The following is a 10,549-nucleotide window of genomic DNA, read 5'->3' as shown; positions in this document are numbered from 1 at the left end:
TGGTCACCAACTCATTACTCATTTTTTGCATTACTACACTATTGTCTTCCATCTTCTTTTCTTGTTCTTGCAACTTCTTATCTACATTTTGCATCAACATTTATATCATGGCCTCAATCTTATCAACTCCATTAGAAGATGTGGAAGCTATTGGAACTACAATAAGAGGTTGACTTGCAGAGGGAGTAAGAATAGGGGCTATTGCAGGTTGGTGATTAGGCATGTCAAGAAAGAAAGGCATTGGATGTCTTGGAGCTAAATTCCCCCCTTGAATCAAGATATTCTCTGCCCTTATTGCAATTTCATAGGCATCTAGTAGAGTTTCACCTCCTATGGACTATAAAGTGGTAGCAATATCACTAGTAAAGGCCCTGAGGTAATACAAAAAAACATTACCAAGAGAAGGTTTTACTATAGTAGGTATTCTATCCCATGTCTTTTGAAACCTATAATTAAAATTAGTTATATATTCATGGGGTTCTCTTTTAATAGTGGTTAGTTGCTCTAAAAATGATAAATGATCACTTTTATCCTCAATGTGTTTGCAAAGCCCTTCACCTAACTCATCCCAATTAGCAATAGAGTTATAAGGCAATCCTCTCTACTATTGCAAGGCCTTTCCTTTTAGTGATGAAGCTAATAGTCTAATAGAAACATCATCTTCTATAATACCATGTATTTTATAGACATTTAAAATTTATTGAATGTGCTCTAAGGGAGAGATGGAAGTTTCACCAGTAAATTTTGGTATACATTTAAGTGCAGCAACTAGGATATCATGTCTCTAAGCCAAAATGAGGGGACTTCCACCATTGAAGGTGGAAAAAGCATGAACTCTAGGTTATGCCATATGAAATAATGATCTATTCAAATGAAAAGATGGCAATCTAGGCTATGATCTATCAACAGGAGGAGTAGAGAGAGATCTTGCAAGTGTATGTGTTACTGTTGTACTCCTAATTGGTGATAGAGATAATCTACTTCTCTTTCTTCTAGGTTTTGAAACTGAAAGCTCGATGTATTGAAAATTACCTCTAGAAGATTCTCTCATGTGAGATTTGGGCATGAATGTTAGCAAATTTGGTCTAGAAACTAGAAAGTAGGGATGAAATTGCCAAGTACTTGAAAACGAGCCTCTTTGCAAGCTTGAAATACTAAGACTAGCACTATCTTCTCAGCATCAATTTGAAGTTCTTCTCTTTGACACTAGTAAACTAGTAGACTTAAGAATGCTTCAATATTAGTCCCACTGGGCATATCAAAATTGTTTTCACAAAATTTTGCACCCTTGCCTAAAGTCTTACCTAAAGACAACCTTGTGAAACATGGAAACGATCTCCAAGTTGTGGGACTTGAACTATGAGATTGAGTCTCTAGAGAAGGCCAACTTCCTTACTATCAGGGTGCATCTAATTACTTCTTGAGAGGAAAATGGAGAAGGAATGCATGGAAGAAAACTACCTAATCTAATCTAAAGGGGTGATACACCAAAATAGTTTGTTCAATCATATCTCTACCTAACAATGCACTATTCATCAATATAACCTCAAAATACACTGATTCAACCTTTACTCTAATTCAATAGCCACATACAAATCAAAAACCTAATGAGATGTTACAAGAAAGGAACTTCACTCTATAACATTCAAGGCAAGGTAGATACTATCATACAAATTGAAGAATGAGAAACAAAACATTAACAAAGGCAAGAAGGCTTTGCATTTATATTGATGGGGAAATGAGGCACAACAAAGAAATATATTCATTCACAGTCCAAAGGAAATTACAGTAGCAAAGCATAGAATAGAATACAGTGTTATAGAATTAGAAAAGAAATGACTAACCCTTGGAAGAGTCACAAAACTTGCTTTTATAGTTCAAGCATAATCGAGATAGGTTTTGCCCTAAGCCAAAGCTCAACCACTCTCATTAAGGTTGTAAAGAAAAATCATTGCAAATCTAGGGAGGATATGATCTTGGTACACATCCAGATACAAGAAAATTATATCATTCATCAAACAAAGCCTTGAGAAGACCGAAACAGTGGTCATTAATGTATAATTGTATAAATGGAGAACAATGAAAGTGGTTGAAGATTATCAAAAGGTCAATTCACCATTAAAGAGTTATTTTTCTCCATGTTTTTGATGTGCCAAATAAGATATATCAACAAGTCAAAAAAATTCCACCTTTGACTTTACCATGTGGCCCAATGATATATCAATTAAGCTTAACTCACTCACCATTTCCTCCTGACTTTTCAACCTTATTGGAGCATGTCACATGGTGACATTTGATTTTCTTTCCTCTATTCTGGCTTCACCACTAGGCCTATAATGATACATGTCAACTTATCATTATGTCGCTATGACTAAATATCTAGCAATTTTTTATAGCGACATAATGACAACCCTTGACCTATCTTCAAACTAACAGTGGGGAAAATAGAACACCTTATGAACTATGATGGGCCTGCTCAGACACATATTACATCATCAATATCTTGATATGTATATTCATCATACAACTTTCCATAGTGATAAATTGACATTTGTTGATCTTGGAAAGATCAGATGGCTATGAAAGAATATCCTATCTCCTTGTGCTTATATCCATAGTGAATATGAACCTGACAGGTGGAGCTTCATTTATGGTAGAAAACCTTTGGCAACTCCCTACATGGGCTGGTCCTACCACATCCATGTGGTGAGTTGTCATTATATCACTAAAGCTAAAAATCTAGCATCTTTCTATAGTGACAAAACCACAACCCTCAGTTTGTTTGCATTTGATGATGGAGATTGATCACTCCAAGAACCTAGCTCAATAGCAGAATGACCAGTTAAACTAAGACACTTATCATCCTCTCTAACATACTTACAAGTTGTAAAAGAAGTGGCCCACTAGAACATGTAGTACACTATCATTATGTCGCTATCACTAAAAATCTTGCACCTTTCTTTAGCGACATAATGACAGTCGTAGATCTATCTAGAGATCTACAGTTATAGGAAATTGCATAACTTACATTTACTAGAATTTGAAGAGGGGCCCACCATGACACACAACGTGTCATCATTATGTTTCTATAATTATCTTTCAAGCATCTTTCCATAGCGACAAAATGATAGTCATAGATCTATCCAAAGATCTATGGCCCACATTGTTTTTACTGATTACTATGCATGACTCAAAGCAAGAGGCCCACTTGGATGCATGTCACATTATCATTATGTTACTATGAATAAAAATTTAGTAGCTCCACATAATGACATAATGACATTCATTGATCTCTTTAAATTGGATGGCTAAGAAGATGTTAGCCCTCTGAGGTGTTTATAACGTGAAACAATTTGAAGACTTAGGATATAATGCATATGACCAAAATTTTATATATATCCTTTTCATGCATCCAATATTTGAAATTTCAAATATCTGACCTTTGGACATGACTGCCACCCAAAATTTCTAATTTTGGCAGGAGGGGCAAAATGGCTAACAGGCATGCAGTCCACTTGCTATCAATAGAGCAAGCTACGATAGAACCTAATCCAAAATTCTTTGATATAGAACTCATAATCATATTATATCAAAAAGGGGTATATGTAGACACCCAAAAATGGACTAACTTACGAGTTCATATTTAATACACTAATTATTCTTCTATTAATTAAGGGTTATAAATTATTAATTAATCATCTTATTTCCTCTATAAAAAAAATCTTTGCATCATTTAAACATTCCCTAATTTTTTAAAAATAATTAAGTTTATTTAATTAATTGATCATTATCAGTTAATTAAATTCAATTTCCTATAATTTAAATAATAACTATTGATTATTTAAATTAATTAAGTATTCCTCTTCATTAAATTAAATTCTAAATTTAATTTATTTTTATCTTCATTTCACATCAATTTCAATTTTTAATTAATGTTTATTTAATCTCAACTAATTTCATCTTTCAAATTTAATTGAATTTTTAATTCAATTATATCTTCTAAAATCTAAAAAATCAATTTTATGAGGAATTATAAAATTTAAAAATTAGAAAATCTTAATAAACTAAAAAATCATTTTTTTTTCTGAGAATCCAAAATCAAAATGATTTCAAAGTATTTATTTCATTTTTTGGAAACTTTATCTCTCAAAAAATTGAAAATATCTCATATTTTATCCTCTGTCATTTTCAATTTAAAATTGGAAACTTTCCAATTATCTATCCAATCTCTTTCATCCTCATCTATTGATCATGATTTTCCCTTGAAATAGATCTTAACCATTTATAGATTTCCTAAAAATCTAAATAAGCAATCCCCCTATCTCACAATTTCATGACTCACTTTTGCATTGAACCTTTGTCAATTTTCTATCATTTTGCTATCATTTGTATCAATATCTTTTATCATTTCTCAAATTTTGAAGTCAAGATGTTGCTCGATTCATAACTTAGTGCAATCCCTCATGCAAACAAAGAGAAGCAACAAAAGCTTGGAGTATTTGTCAGTGTGCATGCATTCATTTGTATGTTTTATTTCTGATAATATGCTTCTTATTCTATTGTTTGTAGGGTTAAATGAGTTGTTTTAGTTTAGCATTTTAAATAAATAGGTGTTACTAATCATTTTTTTTTAGTTTTGCAGATTTCCCCTATGACACTCTCATCAATAAAATTAGGAGTAGCACCTATATCCAAATATTTGATAACTCTCTGCCTATTAAGAGCGCCCCATATCTTGAAAAAACTTTCTCATCAAATGTGTGAGATTTGGACCATAGGCCTCTCATCCTTTTGCTCCTTAACTGACTCCTCAACTACATTCACTACCTCACTATCACAAGCCTCCATGTGTCAATCATAAAATATATATCATTCTTAAATCTGTCAATGATTGTAGGGGCAATTCTAAATCTCTATTTTATCTCATTCTGAAATGTCCTCATAATCAAATTTTCATTGTCCAAGATTTTCTCTATAGGATGCATTCTGGACACATCCGTTATCTTGTCCATAATGCATCTTTCACTACTCATAATATCAGTAACTAATAAAAACAAAAATCTCTTAAGTACATGAAAAAAAATATAATTAATCAGAGACTAGAATTTGAATACACCATTCTTAGTTCTCCTAATTTTCTCCAAATTCTCAAGAAGTTGTACTTTTAGAATCTCACTTAAATGCACCGGTTCTTTCTCAACACACATCTTATAAGTTGCATAAATGAAACCTACTAACAACTCATCATTCTTAGAACTAGAACAAATAGAATATGCAATGATTCTGCTTAAGAATCTTACATCATGTTATCTAATGCTGTTGATCGCCATTGCTTTACCATTGTAAACTACCTTAGTATAACTTTCAACCTTTTTCTTAACTAGTTTCTCACCAATAGGTACACTGCCTTGTTTGCTAAGACTAGTGACCTCATGAATAAGGTCAGCAGAGATGTCAACTACATTGTCTCCTATCCAAATCTTTCCATTATGAATTCAGCTCATGAGAAATCAACCTTAAGGTGCTTATTAAATTTCTTGTTAAGAACATTTCCATTGTAGTCTTCTAAAAGCTCTTATGTATTCTATATAAATTTGACATTTTCTAATGAGACATATAATTTGCAAGATTGGTCATGGAAAGTTTTGAACTTGATTTGCATTATCTGAGTGTTTTGATTGGGTCTTTAAAGATCTCCATTGTTTGATCCTATCAAGCTCTAATTCGGTGTTTTACAACCTCTTTTGGAATCTAGATTTCCACAAGATTGCAGGTTGGGTTCCCAATTTGTCAAATTAGACCCTTTGAAGAGTCTTACTTAATCTACTTTTTGCACAACTTGCACCATTTTCAAGTAGGGTTGATTATACAAATACATCCAAAGTAGTTAATCTGGGGAGTTATGCTTTGTATATAATACATAAAGCAATTTACACAACCCCAACAAATTGGACATCAGACTTTATTTTATAATAGTACCTCCACTAGTTGTACATCTTGCATCCAAAATTCAATATCAACCATATTTTTCTTTTGGATTTTTCTCATGCTCTAAACACCCATCTTATCAATTCCTATTTATTTAGAATTCTACAAGTTCATGTGGGTACACTAGATTGGATAAAATGAATCAACATGGCTATGTTGGATTAGATGAAAATGAAAATTAAATGGGATTATAGGGAGGTTTGTATGTGGTTGTTTGGTTTATTTTGATTTGTGGAGCCAAATTTTTAGTAGCAATTATGGAGTTAGTTGCTCCTAATTATTAGATTTTATCTTTTTAGGGAAAGATCAAATTTTCTATTTGGATGTAAATATTTAAGTTGTAGAAATTACTTAAGCAGTTGCAGCACTGAGACATGAGATTGCCATTAAATCTAATTCATGTTGGCTTCATGTTGTTGCTCAACTTATTTTGAGTTGCAGGGGGGTTGCTCAAACTTTGAAGCACCAATCATTTTTATTGAATTTTGTTGTTTAGTTTTCAATAGTCAAATCATTTTTTAAAAATTGTTAATCAATGGTTTTTCCTCTCAAATAGAGAAAGATTCCATTTTATACTTGAACACTCTAGCTACTTAAATTTAAGCATTAATGCACTTACCCAAACATAGTGTACATAGTCTACTTCCAATATGTTTTGAGAGTTTGATTAATTCCATTCCCTTAAGTTGTCGACCATGCAAACTTGTAATCCCATGACAATGATAGATTGGAAGCTTCTCCTACGTTAGTGAAGCAACTATTGCAAGAATTGAAAATAAATTGTAGAAAAAATATATGAACTAAAAGTAAACAAGATTTATTGAAAAAAACCTACATGTACATATACTTTTGCTTCCAAATATATTTGTAATAAAATATACTACAAAAATAAGTAACTAAGTTTACTTTTCATAGAGCCACACTTTCACAAATTGCTCAAAAAAAGTTGAATTGTTGTTTCCTGTTAGCAAAAATAAATCCATCAATTAAAGCACTCACGAAAGTCCTAATTAGTTAGTCCATTTGGTTCGTGGAATTGTAGAAATCAAGATTTCTACAAATCTCGAATTAACCAAATCAAAGTTTTGCAAATTTTCATTCCTATTTTCAGAATTATCCTTGAACGGTTTGTTTCATTGGGAAGATGAGTGTGAAGACACATTTTTATGCGTAAGCTTGGAATTGAAGGTAGACTCCAAAAGTAGTCCAATCTATTATTTTTACATTCCTCAAAAAATATAACCAGGGTTTGATTTTCAATTCCTAAGGAAGTCAAAAAACCTAATTTTGAAACAAAATTAGAAGTCTAGTATTCTAATTCCATTTTTCCAATTTTAAAATAAATGTAAAATTTATCAAATCCAAATTTTGAAAAAGCCAATTCCTTCATCTTCAACGAACCAAAGGGACCATAAATTAATTTAAAATCAAAACCCCAAATGAAAAACTCGTTTATTAAAATGTATCTAAAAGCCATCAAGAAAACCTCATGAAGATTGTCGGCAACTATAATGGCCTTACTATCATGATCATTGACATGAGATCAATTGATTGTTTTAGCGATAACCATGGAGCTGACCGCAGAAGAACTGGAAGAATACAATGGGTCTGATTCCAGCAAGCCCATCTATGTGGCAATCAAAGGAAGAGTATTTGATGTTTCTAGTTACAGGAGTTTCTATGGCCCGGGAGGTTCCAATGCTATGTTTGCAGGCAGGGATTGCAGCAGAGCAGTGGCCAAGATGACGAAGAGCGAAGAAGACATCTGTGCATCTCTGGATGGCTTGACAAAGAAAGAAATTGATGTTCTGGAGGATTGGGAGAAGAAGTTTGAGGCTAAGTACCCTGTTGTTGGCCGTGTTGCTTAGAATTGGATCTTCTTACTATAAATAAATTGTAAATGGGTAGAGAAGATGTTACTACCTTAATGTTTACTCTTGAATCTTTCATGCAAGAGTCGTCATATTTGTATCTGGAGAGTGATCTTTTCAGCGTTTTAGCGTTTAAACCGATGAATAAGTTAGCTAGATTTCTGTGGTTATCCTTTATAAATTTATGTCTATAGTGAGCCAATATAGTTAATATAAATGCTAGATTTCTATGGTTATACATTAAATTTTTTTGTCTCTGCCAATTGTATTAGTATAAAATTTAAATGGGGCTTGAATGTATTCTTTTACTTGTAGGTATTTCTCTAAAGAATACCATGTTTCAATTGGTCTGTTCGACATCATTCTGTGCTAGAAAACATGAATAGTCTAGGATTGGAAATGAGTTGATATCCCTCCTGTTGCGTAAATTAATAATAAACCTGCGCCTTGACAAATAGAGTGATTTGTGCAAACTTATTCTTTGTTAGAACCCATTGACATTCTTGGATCGTAAGCGGACACTGTCAGCGTCCACCGCTGAGATTGCAGGTTTTTCTGTAGAAATCTGTATTCTTATCAATATTTCCTTCAAGTTATATTTGATTGAGGCCCTAGCTGTTCTTCAAGCCTGTTAGATAATGTGAGCTAGCTGCCAGGGAGAGTGCTGCCATTGGGTTCTTTATGCTTTTGTATTTTATTTTAATTCCTATTCTTAACTTGCAAGGCCCAGGGCTTATTAGGAAGCCTGAGTACATTGGAAAATATATTTTGCAAGGGACAATCTGGGGCAGGCAGACCAGATCTTTGTGACCAGGGGATACTATTCAGCAGTATAAAGAAACATAGTTTGAACAACAGTAAAAAACTCATACATGTTTTTATTGAAAGAGGGGTAAAAATTTATTAAGAATAAGAAATATACACATTTTTTAATTAAAAGAGGGGTAAAACATTATTCAAGAACAAGAATGACATGACGAAGGAGAGGGAACCTAAAGAGCCCTGTCAATCTATGCCAAATGATCTAACAAAGAAGCCATTTCAGGAGGTAATTGCCCTTTATCTACAATATTTCAAGCATAAATTTGATCTGAAGACCATTTGGCTAAACAGGCAGCAACACCATTCCACTCTCTAGGAATGTGCTTAAAAGCAATAGAAATATAGAGAGCCACAAAACTGAAATATCTGTCTAATAATTAATTTTAAGTGCCAACCAACACCATCCAACTCATGTCTATTAAGCAAAGACACCACCACTTCAGAATGAGGTTCACAAATGATATTTCTCCAACCAAGAGCAGACTATGTTGTTGTCCATAAGATTAATTGTTTGAAGGCCTTTATAAACAGAAAAAGATAAATTGGATGTCCCCAAAACTATCTTGACCAACCCCACTGATACTTGCACGATTAGGATTCCCCACAGGAAGAACCATCAGTGTTAATTATGAAAACTCCTTGTGGCAGAGGGGTCAACTGACCCTCCCTATTGACTGTCCGGAGAGGGTGTCTACATGTATTCCTCATAAATTAATTAACATTTGCTGAAGCACCTCCTTGAAGAGGAAAAGAAAGATAACTGCGGATAGCAACATCCCCAGGATCCCCACTTCCAGAAAAATCGCATTTTTCTAAAATAGTCTCCTTAAGTGAATGAACAATTTTTCTAGACCAGTCTCCTGGAGAGAATGAACAATTTTCCACCACACATGCTTAAAGACCATAGTGCTCTTCTGAAAAATCTTACTATTCCTCTCTAACCAAATATGCCAAGGATAAAAGAGAGACCAATAGTCCAGGCCACCTAAAGGAAAGAGGTCCTCGAGTCCAAAACTCAGCCAAAGAAGAAACATACCAACAGGATTGACCCCATATTGTCCACCATAAGTGCTAGATTTCCCTAGCAAAGGACCGCTAAAGGAAAAGATGAGAGAATCCACATCCGAGCGAAAAAGGATGCACATCAAGGGACCTTGGAAACCTCACTTGCATAAATTGCACCTAGCAAGACACCCAATTATAAGTAACCAACCATAGGAAAAAGTTACACTTTGTCGAAGAAAACTTATGCCAGACCTCTGCTTCTACCAAGTAATCTCAATACATCCAAATAAAGAACCTGTAGAAACAGAATTTTTGCCCATCAATGTACTACCCTAGGCCAGAACATCCCACCCAACTAAGGAATTAGATTCCCTAGAAGAAAGGATTTTAGCCAACTCATTTCGATGCTTCTGTGAACCACCCAACAACCATTCACTTGGGTCCTGTCATAAGTAACCAATCAAGCAAGACACCCAATTATAAGTAACCAACCATAGGAAAAAGTTACACTTTGGCCAAGAAAACTTATGTCAGACCTCTGCTTCCACCAAGTAATCTCAATATATCCAAATAAAGAATGTGTGGAAACAGAATATTTGCCTGTCACAGTACTACCCCAGGCCAGAACATCCCACCCAACTAAGGAATTAGATTCCCTAGAAGGAAGAATTTTAGCCAACTCATTTCGATGCTCCTGTGAACCACCCAACAACCATTCACTTGGGTCCCATAATCTAAACCCCACAATTAGGTGTATAGTCCCAACACACTTATGCGTAACCTTATTCCAACCAGCAACCAAACATTTATCACAGAGGGACTTTAAATGCGGATACATGGAATGAAGAGCAGGATTACCTTCC

The 10,549-nt window shown here is 33.9% G+C and overlaps 1 pseudogene across 1 annotated transcript; it reads left to right on the top strand.

Annotated features, from left to right (window-relative positions):
• Window positions 1-7,435: 7,435 nt before the first annotated feature.
• Window positions 7,436-8,104, top strand: LOC149558078 (putative steroid-binding protein 3 pseudogene; annotated as a pseudogene). Its single transcript, XR_016364978.1, has one exon. The product of XR_016364978.1 is annotated as a putative steroid-binding protein 3 pseudogene (transcript).
• The last annotated feature ends 2,445 nt before the right edge of the window (window positions 8,105-10,549 follow it).

This window comes from Cupressus sempervirens, chromosome 5 (genome assembly GCF_028749045.1).
Source record: "Cupressus sempervirens isolate cs-2001-9-10 chromosome 5, ASM2874904v1, whole genome shotgun sequence".
Lineage (NCBI taxonomy): Eukaryota > Viridiplantae > Streptophyta > Pinopsida > Cupressales > Cupressaceae > Cupressus > Cupressus sempervirens.
The sequence above is the reverse complement of the archived record's forward strand: the minus strand, read 5'-3'. Positions and strand labels throughout refer to the sequence as shown.